Below are 17,669 nucleotides of genomic sequence, written 5' to 3'. Positions count from 1 at the left end.
GTTTTGTCTGAGTTGTCTGGAAGAGCGCACGCACAGTTCATCCTTTGTTTTGACTCTTACAAATGATTGTTGTTTTTAAGACTGAAAAAAAAAGAAGATTTAACTATTGTGACTTTAAACCCAAGATGAAGCTGATCACACAAACTCAAGACACAGAAAAAGTGATCAGCATTTAGGATTTAGGGAGAAAAGCAGGTGCATTCAAGTTGAACCCAGTGCAGAGCACACTGAGGGCTCTGACCCGCCTGCCTGTGCCTCTGCCGAGGAGAGAGGCAGGTTTTATTTTCCCTGCTTATTCATTTTCTGAGTCATTCATCTTGTGCTATAGCTATTGAAAACTGTAACAGAGTCTGGGAAGCACTTGGCTTTTGAGTGCTGCCTCCTGATTGGGCTGGGGAATGCTGCTGTTCGGGAATAATGTGTGAATACCATCTGCTCCGAGGAGCCGGGAGCCTCCGTGGATTCTGCTGGAGAGGCACCTTCAGCCAGGACTCCAGGCACGGGGAGCACGCCTGCCTTCCCTCTTTCTTACCCAAACTTCTGCTTGTCACTGGATTTCCTTTCCGTTTCTCTGTGGAACTTTTTTTGTGCTTTGCCCGAAGGCTGAGTTGCTTCTCCTGTGGGTTTTGGAGGTGTTTTTCCTTTATTTTTTTCCCTGTGTGGGATTTCTTCAGGGGTTCAGCATGCACACCAAGCCGGGAAGTAAATCAGGGAGTTTTGCAGCTGCTTATTGCAGCACGAGAGTTAACGTGGAATGTCTGAGTTGCTTTGAGAAACTACTTCCAAAAATTTGACCTGCTTGTAAAAAGGTAAGCAGGGAAAGACTTTGGAATTTTGGGACTGACTTTCTCCTTGCAGGGGGGGTTGTTTTTTTAGTAATGAATGTGAATCATTTGCAGTGTACAGTTGCCTCCTAGCAATGCCTGGGATCAAAGACTGGGGTTTGTCTCTGAATTTCTTTAATGAGCAGAGTTGGAACAATGATTGTCTCTTTCTCTTTTGTGTAGCAATTGTTTTACAATAAGTCTTAACCCAAACTTTCTGCAGTGTGAGTGTAATTGTAATTCAGAACAGCAGCTCTTTTTTTGGGTTTGTATCTTTATGCAGAGAGCTCTCAGGTCTCATTTTCCTGCTTATGGAATCTCTTCTTCTGTTATGTCAGACCAAGCACAGTTAGTTTGCAGCAGTCTGTATTTCCTCTTGCAGAGGACAAGATGCAGTTTGTGAGCCTGATAAATCCTGCCCACCAATGACCTGCTGAGAGAACTGGGGCCATTCCTTCACCTCAGGACAGCAGAGCTGACACCACAGCCTGGGGCCACCACTCTCCCTCTCTTAGCACATCCTGAACTCCTATATGTGACCTCTAAAATATGGATATGAATTCCTTTTCTGCAGGTTGTGTTCCAGTCAGACTCTTCTATCTACGCAAAACAAAGTTAGCAAAGGGAGGGCAAGAAATATTAATGGTTTGTAAAATCCTGTCCCTCCTTCCAGTGAGCCATATTGTTAATTTTACGGTGAACTGTTCCAGGGGGAAATCTGCAAAAAATAGTTCTAGGACTTTGCTGAAGACTCATTGTAATTTATTTTTGACAAATACCTGATTTTTAGCTTTTTTTGTGTTGGTGTGTTAATGGTAACTGTGCAGCAAGTGTGTGAGTTGTATACTGATATGTACTACAAGGCAAATGTTCAATACCTGTAATTAAGGGAACAGTAGATTTATGTAACTGGTGTTTGATCTGACCTGAACTTTTCATATCCAGTCAAGTTCAGATAAACAGGAGAGGGTCATGCTTCTACTGTGCTTCCTTACACCCAGGCACCAGTATGGAGCAAATGTTCCAGAGTACAGCAAGGAGCTGTTGCATTGACAGGGAGGCATCTTTTCACTTAGTCATTTTCCTGGCCCACTGCCAGATCATCAAAAGCAGCTCCTTTAATGAAGAAAAAACTTACTTTGCTGTAATTAGGAAAACTGTGGCAAGTCACGGAAGGAATTAGGAGCTGGGCTTTGATGATCCCTGTGGGTCCCTTCCAGCTCAGGATATTCCATGGCTCTGTGAAGGAATGCCCAATCACACCAAGCTGCAGCACCAGGACAGTCCATCAGCTGGAGGGCACTGTGCTTGCTGGGGACATGGGATATGTGGGCTAAGGTCTCACAGTGCCACGTGTGCCTCTCCTCTTATGGATGCTCAGGAACCTTTGAAAGGTCTTGTGTGTACCAGTCCAAGTGGAGTTTCCAGTAATATCTCCTTTTGGGGACAGAAAAGCTATTTCTTATTCATTGATACTAATAATAACTACAACAACAATAAATGCTCACTGAGTTCTGTTTTCCTGGAATTGTATTGTCAGTCATAGATTTCCCAGCCTGTCATTGGGCCATTGGGTGATGAGTATAATGAGGAATGGAATCCTGACCTCTGAACTCCAGAGGATCTCTTCCATTCCAGACCTGGCTCCAGAAGGTTTCTCAGCCACTGGCAAGGGTGACCAATAGAATGTGGGATGTGGAATCAGAGCTCTGCAGTTCCGTGGGATGTCCATATGCATGCTCAGATCAAACACCAGCTGGTTGGAAAAATGTGTTTATTTTTTGCTTTTCATGCTTCATCCAACAGCAGTTCCTTGGTTCACTGGCCTGACTGTGATAAATATTTTTGCAAGGATAGAATTTCCTGGTTGTAACCCTTCTGCAGAGGGCTCCTGCTGGATCCCTCCCAAACCCCTCCACAACTTAGCACTGGTCAATATTTCCTTTTAATGGCATCCTGTGTAGCTGCAAAGCACTTTTTGTTTGCCTGCCTATGGCTGATGTGCTGCTCCCATCATCAGCACTGCAATGCTCCAGTGTTTTTCCCTCTCTAATCCAGATAACTTCATGCCAGCTTAAATGTGCTGCTTTTATCCCCTTCTTCTGAAGGGGAGCTGAGTTAGAAGTGCCTTGTCCAGGGTCACACACAGGGAGTTTTTCTCATGGTATTGCAGTGGCACAGCATCTCCTGTGTTCCCCATTAGTCCTTTGCCATTCTTGTTGCTCCACAGTCTTCCTCCTTGCCCATTTCCCTTTCTTTGCTCTTCTTCCCAATTATAAATTGCTGGAGGACATTTGTCATTTTGCTGTGGAGAGTACAATCCACCTGGCATGTCTTTGGAGTCTGGAAAATCTCAGCACAGGTTTTTCAGCAGACCAGGATTTTTGTTTCCTTGAAGATGAAGAATTCTCATTTTCACTACAAGAAAGTACTTTATTTTGCTACAGTGGCAACTCTGGCAATGCAACATTATTGTATATTTACAGCCTAATTTCAGAAATCCACACAGATTCCTTTCCTCTTCTCCTCCACCACAACTCTCTTGTCTGACTTGGTTGCCAGACTTTCTCTGGAAGTTCAGTCTCACTTAATTCACAAAGAATGTGGCTCATTCTGCCATACTCAGTGCCTGGAGTCTAAATCAGGACATTTCTGGTGAACTTCAGCTTAAGATAAGTCTGACCTACCTAGAATTGAGGTTTCCAGACCCAGAGTGATGAGGCTCTGCCATTACCATGAAGTTCTCTGCCTGTATCTGTGCTAGCCTTGCCTTTTATATAATCTAATAGTCCTTTGCCAAGGAGTAAAATGTAATAGGAACTATTTTTGTGATCTTGGGAGTATTTTTGCTGGCTCTGAGCTCCTTGGAATAGATGCCGCCTCCTGTTATGATGTCATCGCTCCTGGTGCTTGCCAATAGACTATCAACATTTTCAAAATCAAGATAAGAAAATCAAGATAAAAAATTGGTATTTTGCCTCCATGTAGGTCAGATGAAGCACAGAAATCAATTTTTTAACAGAAGAGGAGCATTGATGGGGAGAGAAGGACTTCAGAAAAACTGGGACAATCCAGTGGCAAGCACAGGAGACCAGAGGGTTCCTGGTTTCTGGTTCAGACTATGTGAAACCATTTTGCAGAGCAGCTGTGGAAGTGAAAATCAGCAAAAGGACGGTTGATTTAGAATTTCCTCATGGAAATTTTGGAAGTCCTTCTTTCTGTCAAGGAATTTCAGCCCACATCTTCTCTTTTGTCACAGGAAACTGCCAACAGCCTGCCCTGGGGTGGCCTGTCCTTAGATCCCTGACCCAGAATGTCATTCTGGGAATGGTATGGAGAGACTGGAGCAGGGACTCCAACAAATCTTGGGAATTTAGTCTTGGAAAAAGTGTAGCCAGAGCTTCATGGCAATTCTGTGAGGGGCTTTTGAATGCTCAAACCCTGTTTTCCTACTCCCTTGTTCTGAGACTGTAATTTTTAATTTAGGAGCAAAGAAAGCAAAGAATAGTGTCAGTTGGGATGAGGCTTGTACTAAACTTCCTTCTGCAGCCCCATCTAACAGTGCTGAAATTAAATGGCTTAAGGACAGTGTGGAAGAACTGAACCTCTGGAGTAAAGTCAAGGTTTGAGAATTGGTGTCTTTTCAAAGTATTTTTGGTAAAAAAAATACTAAAGACCTTTCGAGATTGCTGTTGTTTTATGTGCCTTTGGAAAGTGCTGCCTGACTTCTTCATCTCAGGCATTTGAGCCATCTAAGAGCAACTTGGTGGATTTTTTTAAAGTTCTGTTTTGAAAATGTTAGTGCTTTGTCAGTAAATCCGTTCAGTTCTGGTTCTTACTATCATTTTCCTTGCAAATGGATCCCTCATCAAGAAATGTTCTTGAATATTTTAAGCTAATTATATATGTACATATTTTGGTGTTGGGTAGAGATTAAATATAAATTAAAAACCAACACAGAGAAACATATTCCCCAATGGATTGTAAGAAACTTTCTCCCACTGTAAAAAACTTGTGTCCCAGTAGATGTAACATGGATATTTTGAGAGCACTGTTATGTTTAAGGGTTTAGAGATGGCTCTTGCAGATGCTTTGGATGTGTTCTCTAGAGGCCAAGCCAAGGAACAGTGTGTCCTGTCCTTTTGTCTGTCCTGATTTCTAATGAGTCAATCCCTGATTTTCCTCCAGTGAATGGGCAGATACACACCTTAAGAGAAAGAATACTCATTTCTCTGTTCATGATCTTCCATGTTTCAGGGAACATTGAAAACTTCCAACCCTTTCCTTGTTGTTTCTTCTTTTACCACTTGAAAATGTTCTTGGGAGATTTTATCTTGCTCTGTGGATTGCTGGGTGCATTAGCACAGCTTCTGCTTGCCAGAGCTCTCACTAAGCAGAACTGGTTTCAATAAATCATTGCAACTTTGGAAAGTCTGGAGTTCCAGTCATGGCAGCTCAGAAGAGGGAGGGGGAAACAGGAGTACAAGAGCTTTTGCAGCTGGGGAAAGAGCAAAGGTAATTCTCCACAGAGGAGTCTGAACAGAGAGGTCTCTGATGGAAGGCTGTGGGTATCATTCTCTTACAGGCTGGATTAATATTTCATCCAGAGAGGTGGAACAAAGTCTTGTTCTGGTTGAAAGTGGAGGAAGTGAGTGATTCAGCTTATTTTGTCAGGCATCTCCCTGCCTGTGTCAAGGTGCAGTACAGCATTTTTGTAGCCGTGGAGGAAGAGTGCTGTGTCTGGAGTGCCAGTTGGAGATGCTGGAGCAGTTGCTTGGCCTTTGTCTCGGATCTGTGCAGCTGATCCCTGTCTTGCTTTCCTGAGCAGTAAAATTCCCTCCCCAGATTTAAATCTCCCTTTGTCAGTGATTCAGACTCATACCCAGCACCTCTATTTCATTCATATCCAGCCTGCTCAAGATAACCTGTGTCTGTCAAGGTTTGAAGGAGTGATCTTCTTATTTTTAATAAATCCTTTAGCATGAAACTGGCTTTAATCTCCCTTTGCTATTCCTGTTCCCTGTCCAGGGCCAGCTTGGAAGTTGGGGGTTTTTTTTGTTGTTGTTGGTTTTTTTGTTTGTTTTTTTTAATTGCTACTTCCTCTCATAAGCCATACGATGCTTTTGATAACAGTCATCAAATTTTACAGCTATCACTATAATCTCAGTGCTGTTAACCATCTGCATCTCTCCTCGTGTTCTGTAGAAACTGAGGAGAAAACAAATATGTAGTTAATTTTAGCACATCACTCCTCTTAATGGATTTTGTGTCCCAAGTAGCAGCACTGTTTAATGTGTCTGCAAACAACCTCCTGGAAAGGAGGAAGAATCACACACAAGGACATTCCTCAATGGCTTCCAGCCCTTAGGGCTGCATTGCAGGGATCAGGAGTGGGCTGCAAAGGGTTTGAGGCCTACAAAAGGACCTGTTTGTTTGAGTTATAACTTCTGTAAGTTGTAACCTCTGTTTGGGGATTTTAATTCCATGGAATCTGAACTTTTGAGACATCATCAGACAAAGTCAGGTGAAGAGTCACCTGTGTCTGTGCCTGGTGATGAGCTGTGAGCAGTAACAAGAGAGCACATCTGGGAAAGGGGAAAAATCTGACTTGAGTAAAGAGAAATCTGGGCAAAAAGTGTGGAGAAGCTGTGCTCTGTGAACAGGCAGGCAGGCCTGGGATCCTTCCCTTTGATCCTGGAAAAGGCAGAGGCAGCTGGAGAGGAGCAGTGACCCAGCTAACGGGGCAGCCTGTGCCCACAGCCCAGTCCTGGCTTCAGGGAGCCATTTATCCTCCTCACTTCCCAGCATCCAGCCCTAAGGAAGGGCTGCCAGATGTCACACCTCATACAGGATTTCCTGTGCTTCACCTCAAATCCTGGGATTTGTTTAAAACCATGTGCAATATTACCTTCCTTGTGCCTGAGCTGAAAGATGGGAATCACTTGACAGGCAGTGACCTCCCAGGCTGTGCTTTCCTGACTTCCATGGCTGCTCAGGAGCCAGAGGAGGTCCTGTGGTGTTGGACAGGTGGAGATGCAGCTCTGCAGGCACCTGGCAGCTCTCCATGGCCAGGGAACGCTCCTGGTCCTGGCAGGGCCCTCCCTGGGGAGTGTCAGTCCCTCTGCTCTGACATCCCAGGCCTTACAGAGGAACCACACACCTTACAAAGGTCATTCTGCTGCTGCTGACCTTCAGGGAGTACCAACTGCTCTGCAGGTGCTGTCCCACCTGAATAGTGCACAGGAATTTGCCCTTAATTGAAATATACATTAGAGTAGGCTAAAGTTAATTTTTTTTTAATTACCCCCCCAAAGAACATGAAGAGAAAGCTGTATCTCATTGTGTTGTTTGATTTTTTATGTTATGAAAACCACAAAGGAAAGGGTTTATTATTAAGGTAATGATAAAATACAACAGAGGGACTGAGTCAGAGATAGGACTGCCTTGAGAGAAAAATTACCATTTCGTTTAGGCTTCACTAGAGTGGTCAGGATTGGTGTTTAAGATGTCATCTGTGTTCACCAAAACCTTCCAGTATTATATTTAACCATTGTGGAGACATAGAAGGGGCCCCACAATAAAAATGATATATTTTAAATTTCCTGATCATAGTGCTTTAACCTTTATATTGCTGACACCCGATTCAAATAGAAATGCACACTGAAACTCTGTAATTTTATATATTCCATTTTTATAGGAATCCATTTAAAATTACACAAGAAACCTCTCTTCATCTTCTGAGTGTTTCACTGATTAGCATAATTTATAGCCAGTTTTGTGAATAAGGTGATTGTACCCAGGTGATTGCAAAAAGGTCTGTGGATCTCAGCTTTATAAATATTATTCTGAATCTGACTTTGTTAAAGTAATTGATGTAACATGAATCAGTGCTGTGCAGAGCTCTTCAAGTGCAGAGACCACACACTGTGTAATCTCTGGAGCCAGTCCTCATCATGCCTTTGCTTTTCTTAGCAACAAAATTAACTCCATCATTATAAAATTTAGCCAATACTTTACCTCTGCAGTCAGAATCTTCTCACATGAGATTCAGCCCACACTCTAAATCCTGCCTTCCTTATGTGTCACTCTTTGCCTCAGAGAACTGGAAAAGTGACTTTGCAGTGGCTCAGCAGAGAGGTTCTTACACCAGGAGGTGTTGCAGGGGAGCCCTGGGAGGCCCATGAAGCACCTTCCACAGTCTCTGACAATCAGAAACCTCCAAGGCCTCTCCTTTGGAGGGTCCAGCCCCAGCTGGGCGCTCTGGGAAGGGAGGAAGAGCTTTGTCTCTGCAGGCAAAGCTGGAACTCAAGGTCACCCAGGTGAGAGGAGGTGCCCAAGGCTGAGCAGGGACTTTGCCACAGACAGTGAGACCCCAGGCTGTGCTCAGCCTTGTGCTGGGTTACAGAATGAGCCCTGCAGAGCCTGAGCTGGGCTAAGGAATGAGCCCTCTGTGCTGGGCTGCAGGATGAGCCCTGCAGAGCCTGAGCTGGGCTCCTCGTGCAGCTGTTTGGCTGCTCAGGCTCCTTGTGCTGTTGGATTCTTTCTCCCACGTTCTCTTCCTCCATGAACACAGAGCTGCCAGAAGGGCTGGACGGCTGCCCAAGAGCTTTTAAATGCTCTGGTTAGGAATTGGTGGGAACCTTGTGTTTGTGTTTCTCTAAAGAAGTTTTATGGCTTTTTCCTGGTGCTGCTCGTGACAAGGTAGCTTTGAGGGAGGAGGATGCAGGTCACCCACTGCCAGAGCCCCCTGTCAGTGTGTGGGGGGTGACACAAAGGGGTCAGGAGCTAAAATCTCCTGGAAACTTTGGGTGATGTTTCATCTTGAAGCAAATTCCTGGAGAACTGCTGAGATGAAAACAGGCACAGCTCTAAACCTGCAGGTTTTATAATTATGAGATTCTGGGAGAAGCTGGAATCCTTCTTACAGGAGAGTAGGGAAATAAAGATTCCCAGCTGTTAATAATAACAAGCCAGGGATTCTTCTTGTTCAAGCTGGAGCAGAATTGCCTGGAAGTCCCTGGAGAATTCCAGTCCAGCACTAGACATTTGAAAGATTTGGATCCCGGTCTAAAATATTTCTACTGCTTGAGCGGATTTCCAAACTGAGCTTTTTTTATCATAATCCAGACAGAGAAATGAAATTTGTGGTGCAGTCAGCCATCAGTTGAAGTATTTTGAGAGGAGTATGGTGACTGGAGAGTCTGCTGTGTGTGCAGGTCCTGAGCATCCACTTGGGAGTGGAAGAGACGTGAACACAACCTCGTGTGGTGCAGCTGGCTTTGAAGAAATCATAGGAATGGGTTTGAGGTTCATTTATAGGAGAAAAAAGAAAGGGAAAAAGAATGCAAAAGCCAGCATGGTTCAGTGTCTGGGCACATTTTCAAGGCCTCTTTTATTTTGAGTAATTAATTCTGTGTTTTATTAGTAATGAAAGCAGGGGCTATTTTGTGCAAGGCTGGAGCAGTTCAGGGTGACTCGGCAGGAAGTTAAACTGATGTAGCATTACTTTTGCAATTTATCACCTGCCTGTAGTGCTTACTCAGGGTATAATACAAGTTTGTCATTGTTCAGAGCAATTATATTCTAAATTCACTTAATAATTACCTCTCAAACCAGATAACTTTAAAGAACTGATTCTTTTATAAGTAACTGGGAAAATCTCTAGCGTAACATCTCTTTGAGGCAGCCTAAATGCAAGCTGGCTTTTTGGTGATCTGTTTCAAATTAAGTGATTTCATTGCATAAATGTATGTACTGGGGCTTGAGTGTGGTGTATCCAAATGCTTGCAGCCTTCTTACACATTTGTAATGATTCCAATAATTCCAAATTAGGGAGGTTTTTTTTTTAATTTGGTGGATGAAAAATCTTTTCTATTTTGTTAAGGGAACTTGAAATACTGGGTAGTACAAATGTACAGTTTCAAAACTGTTCACAGTTATTGGTGAGACTCGTAAGCATGGCAGCTGAGCACAGACCAACCAACTTTTCTTTCCTGAACCTTTTTTCTGCTTCTCCAGGTGTGGAAGGGCCTGGGAGCTGCGGGGTCCCTGCAGCAGCCCTGGTGCAGACCCAGCTCTAATTGATTATCCCAGCCCAGCTCTGAGGGTCCTGCAGTCCCTGGCCAGGCCCTGCTGAGTTACTGCACAGCTTTAGGCAGCAGACTTTTACTGACTGCAGCAAATAAATTTGCTGTGCTTTATGGAGCAAGGAGAAGCTTGTTTTCTGAATTTTAATTGTCTCAATAAATCGTGTTAAGATTGTGTTCTATTAGACTGCAGGAAATGAATGCAAGCAGGTCGGATCTGGACGTTGTTGGGAAGGTGTGCTGCTCACAGGGCTGCTGGAAAAAGAGTTTTCAAATCTGACTGAGCAATAACGAGGGTGATAAGGATTGTAGAGATCTGGAGTGCAGCTTCCCAGGAATCCCCACTCAGTCTTGGGTTTACCTACAGGGATTCTCTTGTCCCACTGGGGACTAAGTGATGATGATTTTCAGCTTGTGCTTCACAGAGGAGAGGAAACATTTGCAATGGTGCTCAGATAGCTCAGGCACAGGGAATGTGAGACTCATGTCAGACTGTAGTTCTGGTCAATGCTGAAGGATGAACCTCTGCTCTGGAGACAGGCTGACAGGGTTGGGGCTCTTCAGCCTGGACAAAAGGCTCCAGGGAGATCTTAGAGCCCCTTCCAGTGCCTTAAGGGGCTCCGAGAGAGATGAAGAAAAATGTTTTGATGCTGTGACTTGAGAGTTTGGTGTTAATGAGTGCAGCAATGAAGATCAGCAGATTTTATTCCTAGCCTCCTCTTGTCCCTGCTCTCAGGGGAGGAATATTGGTTCTTTTCACTGAGGGATGGTTGTGCCCCTTGGGATCAGGAAGGAGCCGCTCTCGTCCTGGCACCGGGACAGAGTCCAGATCTTTATTTGCAGGATTAGAATGTTTTCTAAAAGATAGGCCAGGTTGAAAGCTCTCCATTGCTGTATCTCCCAACGTTCTGCTGGAGAGCTGGAATGATTGATGAGCATTTCTCCTTGCAATTACAGATGAGCAACAGCAACCCACAAATCATGGCACGCTGGGTAGGAGTTCCTGAGCCGCTCTCTGTAGTCTGGCCAGCAAATCATTAAATCAAGCGAGGATGAGCAAGGGGCTGCTGGATGTTCTCGCCTCAGCACAGCAGCTGAGAGAGCTGAGTAAGCTGCTGTCTGCCTGAATCAATCCCCACTCTGGGAATTGAAACAGTGCAGACATGAAGCCTGTCCGTGGCCACATAAAAGCTGCATTATGGCTGCGATTTAGGGGACTACGCCTAAAGCAGCTCTTTGAATCCCTAATCCTGGGATCTCTAAGGGAAGAAAGCAGGGAGGCTGTGCTCAGATGTCTAAAACTTTCCTCCTGACCCTGACTCGAAGTGGGGGACCTGGCCTGCAGTGAAGCCAATCCATGGGGAGTTCATGTACAGTGTAAGTCGTAATGGGATTTTACAGTACAGATCCTAGCACATATATTTAATATCTGACAATTCAAATAGCTTGGCTGGCAAACACATTGAACATTGCCAGATTTCTATAAGATCCTGTGAATTCCTGACCTAGATATTCCTTGGAGGAGGGAATTCAAGAGCAGGAGAGAGACGTGAACCAAGTATAGTAGACTGGGCTCCTTACTTCTGACCCATTTCCCTTATTTCTTCTGAGTAGTAAGAATCTTTAAAAACTGCAAAATTGGGTTAATAAAATGATTTAAGAAGATTAGCTTACTCTTAAAGTTGTTCCAAGTTCAGTCTTTATACAATTTACCTTATGCTTGGGGTACAGAATAATGAAAATCTAAACAAACAGAGCACTAAGCCTCAATCCTGCATGTAAATCTATGCACATGTGCTGCAAACAAGATAGCACCCATGGACAGATTTGTTTGTGTTGCCTTATGAGCCAAATGCTGTGGTTTTGCTTCTTTTATTTATTCAGTCCTGAAAGAATTTACTGTGAAATCCCACCAGGCAGAGATAAAGACTGGAAACCTGGTAATCTACAACTGTACAGGAGGGTCAGTTTATGGCCTGAATGTGCTGGAGAATTTAGATGTGGAGAGACTCTTTCATAGTGAACTGACATGAAAACCTGTATTATTTCAGGGCTTTGCAGCATGTAAATTGTGTTTATGATGAAGCTAAAGCTTGGAAAAACCAAATAGATCTAATCCAGATTTGCTATTTTGTTGAATTTTTTCCTTCTCAAATGAATTCAGGTTGTCAGATTAATTCAGTCCCAACATGCCAAGGGCAAGACAAATTAATTAGCTTAAGCTCTGTGGGTTGTGAGGGTTTTGTCTCTGGGTGCTTTGTGTGATGTGCGCAGGGCACTGCTGTGGGTGATTGCCCATGGCAGGGGAAAGAGGGATCCTTCAGCTTCACCCCAACACCTCTCCCAGCCAGGTGAGAACACTGTCAGTGAAAAGTTTGAATTCTCCTACAGTCTGGAACTGAAGACCACATTTCTAGTGCACTTCCAATATTAAACTACTCTCCTGAGACGGCTCAAGAGTCACAAGTAATGCTTTAAAAAGAAATTAAAATGTTTAGTTGTAGAGAAAAAATGGTCTCGTCTCAAATGAGCATGCAATTTTTAAAAAATGCTGGGTTCCACAGTACCTGGAACTCTTACATGTCATAACCTTGTTAAGAAAATTACAGTAGATGGCTTTTCTGCAAGGGAATCCCCTGACATTCTTCCTTGGGAGATTAAATCTCTGCTGCTGTTCTAGACAGATTCTGTGCTTGAGTGAAAGTGTCTCCTACCTCCTTTAAAAATATCAACAAGCAAAGAGAAGACAACACTTAATTCCTTTTTACAAAAGGAAAAGAGAGTCATGTCTTGGGAAGAAGGGAAATCAAATAAAAAATTTAATGCTAGAGAAGAAAGGCAAGAAATGCAGTTGCCGTGGAAACCGGAGCATAAGTAGAAACTTTGCAGCAAAGAGCAGAAACTAAAAATGAAAAAGCAGAGTGGTGAGGCTTGGCAGATAGCCAGAAGCTGCCTCCACCTCCTCTCCTGTGCTCCTGGTGGGATGTTCTTCGTCATCCTCCCACGGGCTGGAGGTGCTCTGGGCATTTGGAGAGCAAAGCTGGGCCCGTGGGTCAGAGCCCCTCACAGGGGACAGCGAGTGACAGCACTGCTTGGGCTGAGGCAGCTGTACCAAAATCCTCTGTGTGCTTCAGCTTGGGGCCTCTTCATGGGAGAGAGGAAATTCACTGGGAATGGTCCTCACATCACGGTGGGCTTGAGAGGGAGGGAAGCTTCTTCATCTGATGGTCACAAATCACCAGGCAAGTCCTTGATTCTTGTGTCCAAACCAAGGTCTGGGAGTGCAGTGCAGCAATAACTCCTGTTCTCCAATGCTTCCCTGATCCCTTTACAAAGGGAAAAGATCCCCTAAAGTCTGCTCCAAGTGCTGCTGTGCCTCAGACTGGCTGGGCACCATTCCTCAGCTCTGTGATCCACAGCTCCCACCTGGGAGTCACATTCCTTGTCAGAGTTCTGCCCTGGGCACAGGCTGTGTTCCATGGTGGTTGTTGGCTGCATCCCCCGTGTTTCTGAAAGCAGGGGCCTATTCCAGATGTGCAGTTTTGTCCAGGGCTCTGGGATCATTTGATGCTGGCACGTTTAGCTCAGTTGTATGCAGTAAAGTAATGGAGTCATTGGATTAGTAATTATTAAATCCACATATGCTTTTTAGTATGACATGGAAAAAAGCAGGTTGGGAAAGCTGGGCAGGTTCCCAGGCAGGGCTGTAAAACCTTTGTGATGGCCAGGAAGTGACTTGGGTGAAAGCTTGGGAGCGTACCCAGGCCTGAGTGCTGTTACAGATGGAAGCAATGAAACCTGGGCTCTTCAAATTTCCTTCAGTCATATTCTTGGAATTAAGCATGGGTGTAAGAGTTTTGCTAATTTGCCCTCAGACTGGTCAGCATCTTATATACTTGACTCCTTTTTCATGAACAAAATAGAAAATGCAGTGCAAGTTAAAAAAACTCACTTGACCTCTTTGTATGTGAAATCTGGGTGAATTTACCTGGGGTACAGCACCACGAGTTAGGAACTGTTCCTCAGTGTGTCACTAGAAATAAAACCTACACACGTTTAACTCCACTGCATTGCCACTGACTTCACTCCTCAGCTGACTTGTCATCGTCTCACCTGGACTATTCCTTATTTTATTACTATTTCAAAACATAAGGATTTGTGGTTGTTTGGGGTTTTTTAGGCTGAGAGTAATGAAGCTTAGAGTAACAAACTTCACTAAAAGGGATGTTAATTTTTTTATGTTCTTTAGCATTTGGGCAGGGAAAAAAGCAAGGAACATGTTTTCTAATCCCCGTAGAAAGGGATTTCTAAGAGGAAGCCCGCTCTTGGGAGGGAGCGGCGATCCCGTCCCGGGGATCCCAGCGGAGCCGGCGTCCTCCGGCCTGCGGGCGGCAGCAGAGCCGTGCGGAGCGGAGCGGAGCGGCTGGATCCCCGCCTGCCCCGGGACAGGGACAGCCCTGCGGGGACAGCCCTGCCGGTGATGAAATGAAGGAGCCCCAGAGCCGGCGCTGGCCACAGCAGAGTTCGCCCCTTGGGCACTTCCCGGGTGCTGCCTTGAGAGGGAATTGCCCGTGAGCAGCTGGATTTGCAGCAGGGCCGTGTCCAGAACAGAGCAGTTTTCCTTCGGCTTTAACGTGCTGACACAGCACTGGCGTTTCTGGCGTTTTCAGCTGGAAAAGCTCCCTCCCTTCTCCCGGGTTCCTCCATGTTCAGTGCATTTAACAAATGTTTTTTCTGAGACCACTGACATTGTATCGGTTTTCGATTGTTTAAATTGAAACTATCTCGTTTCTGTTGCAATAGTAACTCAGTGATGGACACTGAGGAGTTGTTTGTGACCTAGGAACGCTCAGAAAAGTCAAACCAAATTGCAGAGAGGTGTACAGTGCATGTGTGCAAAGCACAACCTGGCCACAGCTGGGAGAAGCTCCACAATACCCTGTATTATGTGGGTTTATACCCAGCTCAGTGTGTTATGGAAGGAAGTTTATAAGTGACATGACCCAAACAAAAAGAACACTCCAGTTACTGCCAAGATGACATTCCAGGCTGCTCCTGACAGAAACAAGATGCCTTCCATGTAGGATTGCCACTTACTGTGTGAAGATAACCATGGGCTACTTCCTGGAATTGCAAAGAATGAGCATTTTGGGAAATTCCAATTCCTGGTGTCTGTTTTCAGCATTGTTGCTAAGTGTTTTACCTCCTCACTTGGAAACAAACATCACCCAAGGCTGCTTTTACTGCTCTGCATAGGGTTAGGGTTATGTTAGGGTGTGTTCCTGCTTGCCAGGCTTGTTTGGGGGAGATCTGGAGGAAGTTTGCAGCCCTGCCTTGATGAGTTCTGTTAGAAGCAAAAGTGGCTTTGTGTAAAGAGCTGAACAGGACCCTCCAAACCCTCTTAGTAACAGGAATGTGCAGTCTCTTGTGTTTGCCCTGACACAGTAAGTGTGGGGTTCCTGGTCCCTGTGGGACTGAAGAAGTCAGAATCTGACCTTTTCCAAGGCTGATTCCTGCAAAGACAAACACCACACCTGTGAACATTCCCTGGCCTGCTCAGGATCACAGGGAAGTTACATTTTAGCCCTGACCTGCATCAATCCCCTGTACTGATGAGCTCAGTCTGAGCTCCAGGCCTGCCAGGGTGCTTTGTTTTGGATCCAGGCTGCCCAAACTGTGGTGATGGAGGGATAATCTGTTCCAAAGGTTGTCAGACATCAGGGTTTCAGAAATAGCAAGAAGAATTTGTCAGCTAATGTTCAGACCTGAGAGGTCCTGCTGTCAGAATATTGATCTCAAATTCTTCCAGCATCTCTTCTGTTGGGAGTTGGACCTGAATTTCAGAGTGCAAAATGTGCTTTTCCCAGATTGTTCCCTGATCTCCCCCCTACACCTTCCATTAGCAGTTCTGTGTACATGAGTCTCCCTTGTCATCCTGTCAACCCTCATGGTCTTTAAATAGTCTGTAGGCTCTGGGTGGTGATCACCACATTGTTCCCCCTCCCTCTGCAAGCTGCTCCTGGAAAACAGGACAGGAATTACTCTCTCATACACTGCCTGTTCATAGTCCAATTTTAAAATCATCTCCTGCTTGTCTCATTTGCCAAGTCCATCAAACCAATATCCTGCCCAGCTCCCTGCCCTGCCGAGCCCCCAGTGAGCAGCTTAGATCCCGAATTCCCCTTGGAATCCCAGGGGGATCCTGCCTAGGCCCTGCTGGCAGCAAACCCAGACGCAGCAGCATCACTGCTGAAATGGGCTGCACATAGGGAGATCCGTGTTCCTACTAAATTGTTTGGTTGCTATTTTTTCTCCTCGAGGGGAATTCCATTCATCCCCTTTCAGAAGAGCCTGTTAAACTCAGCCAGTCCCGAACTCCCAACAAATGTCCTTTAATAGTTTTGGATTTCAGCACAGAGGCCTCTGACTGTGTGTTCCTTTAATACGTTCACAACTCCCCTGGGAGAACTAAGCCAGGAAAAACCAACACTTTTTTAAGCCAGGCCTCCTGCTTTAAGGTTGTGTTTCTTTTCCTGCCATATATTCCCTTGCTCATCTCCACAGCTCCCACTTTCTCGTGCTTTGCATTGCCCATTCTCAACTCGGGTGTTCTCAGGTGTCCGAGAGGGGAGTGCTGCATCCTCTGCTTTCAATTTTGCTGCCTGAAGGAGCATAAAGGACTCTTAACATTCTCTGCAGTCGTCTCTCAGCTTGGCATACTGATCATTTCAATAATAAAGTGTTTCCTTTCATTCTCCAACAGTCAGGCCCCTGCCAGAGCCATAATTGTTCACAGATGACTCATTTTGGCTGCATGATCAAAACCAGGGAAAAGTGCTGTTTGCACAGGCTTTGAAACGTACAAGATGGGAAGAGATGTGTTCACGCTTGATATTTGTACCATATGTGCTTTCTAAATTTTATTATAGAACCTTTACATTTCAAAAGAGATTCTAGTCTTGTCCTGGGGATGATTTAGAAAGGAAAAGATAAGTAGAGTTTTGAGTTAGGCCAAGATTAGCAAAGACTGACTGTGTAGTTTGAGCTGTGAGGCTGCATCCTGGTGGGAGCTGTGCAGTGCAGAGGGGCCGTTGCTGCCCTGAGAGAAATAGCTCTAGAAATAGATCTAGATCTATGTGTGGATATCTGTGCATTGTTTAGGGGCTGCACACTCACTGGTGTTCTATATCAAAGTGCCACTGAACTCCTCATTCTTTACAGCATTTGTTTTGAAATCCTGCATTCGGAGTTCCAGCAGGTGTCTGCATTTTCTTCCCCGATGAAAACCCCAGGGATGTCTGCACAGTGCTTGTGCTGCCCTGGTGCTGGGAGTGCTCTGCTCTGCCACGTGGTGTTCTCTTCTCACAGAGTTCACCTCAGATGTCCCTGTTGGGAGGGTCAGCAAAGGGGTCAGAACCAAGGTCTGGTTTAGGGTGGAGAAGAAGGACATGGGAGGATGATTCCTGCAATGCCATTCATCTCCAAGCATGAGCTGTACCAATAAGAAGCTGCTCTTTGTGTCTCCTCCCAAAATCGCTGTGAGGCCACCCAGCTGTCTTAGAAAAAACACCAAACAGACAAACTTTGCCTTCTTTGTATCAGTGTGGCATTTTGACCAATGAATTGTACAAACCCTCCCAACCAGCTCATCCAAGGCTGCTGCCATGTGGATGTGATGTTAGACTTGTTAATCAAGGAAAAATGAGTTTATTGGAAGAATAAAGGATCTAAATTCAGTCAGAAGAGGGGTTTATAGTAG

Source organism: Geospiza fortis, unplaced genomic scaffold (assembly GCF_000277835.1).
Source record: "Geospiza fortis unplaced genomic scaffold, GeoFor_1.0 scaffold27, whole genome shotgun sequence".
Lineage (NCBI taxonomy): Eukaryota > Metazoa > Chordata > Aves > Passeriformes > Thraupidae > Geospiza > Geospiza fortis.
Note: the sequence above shows the minus strand (reverse complement) of the source record.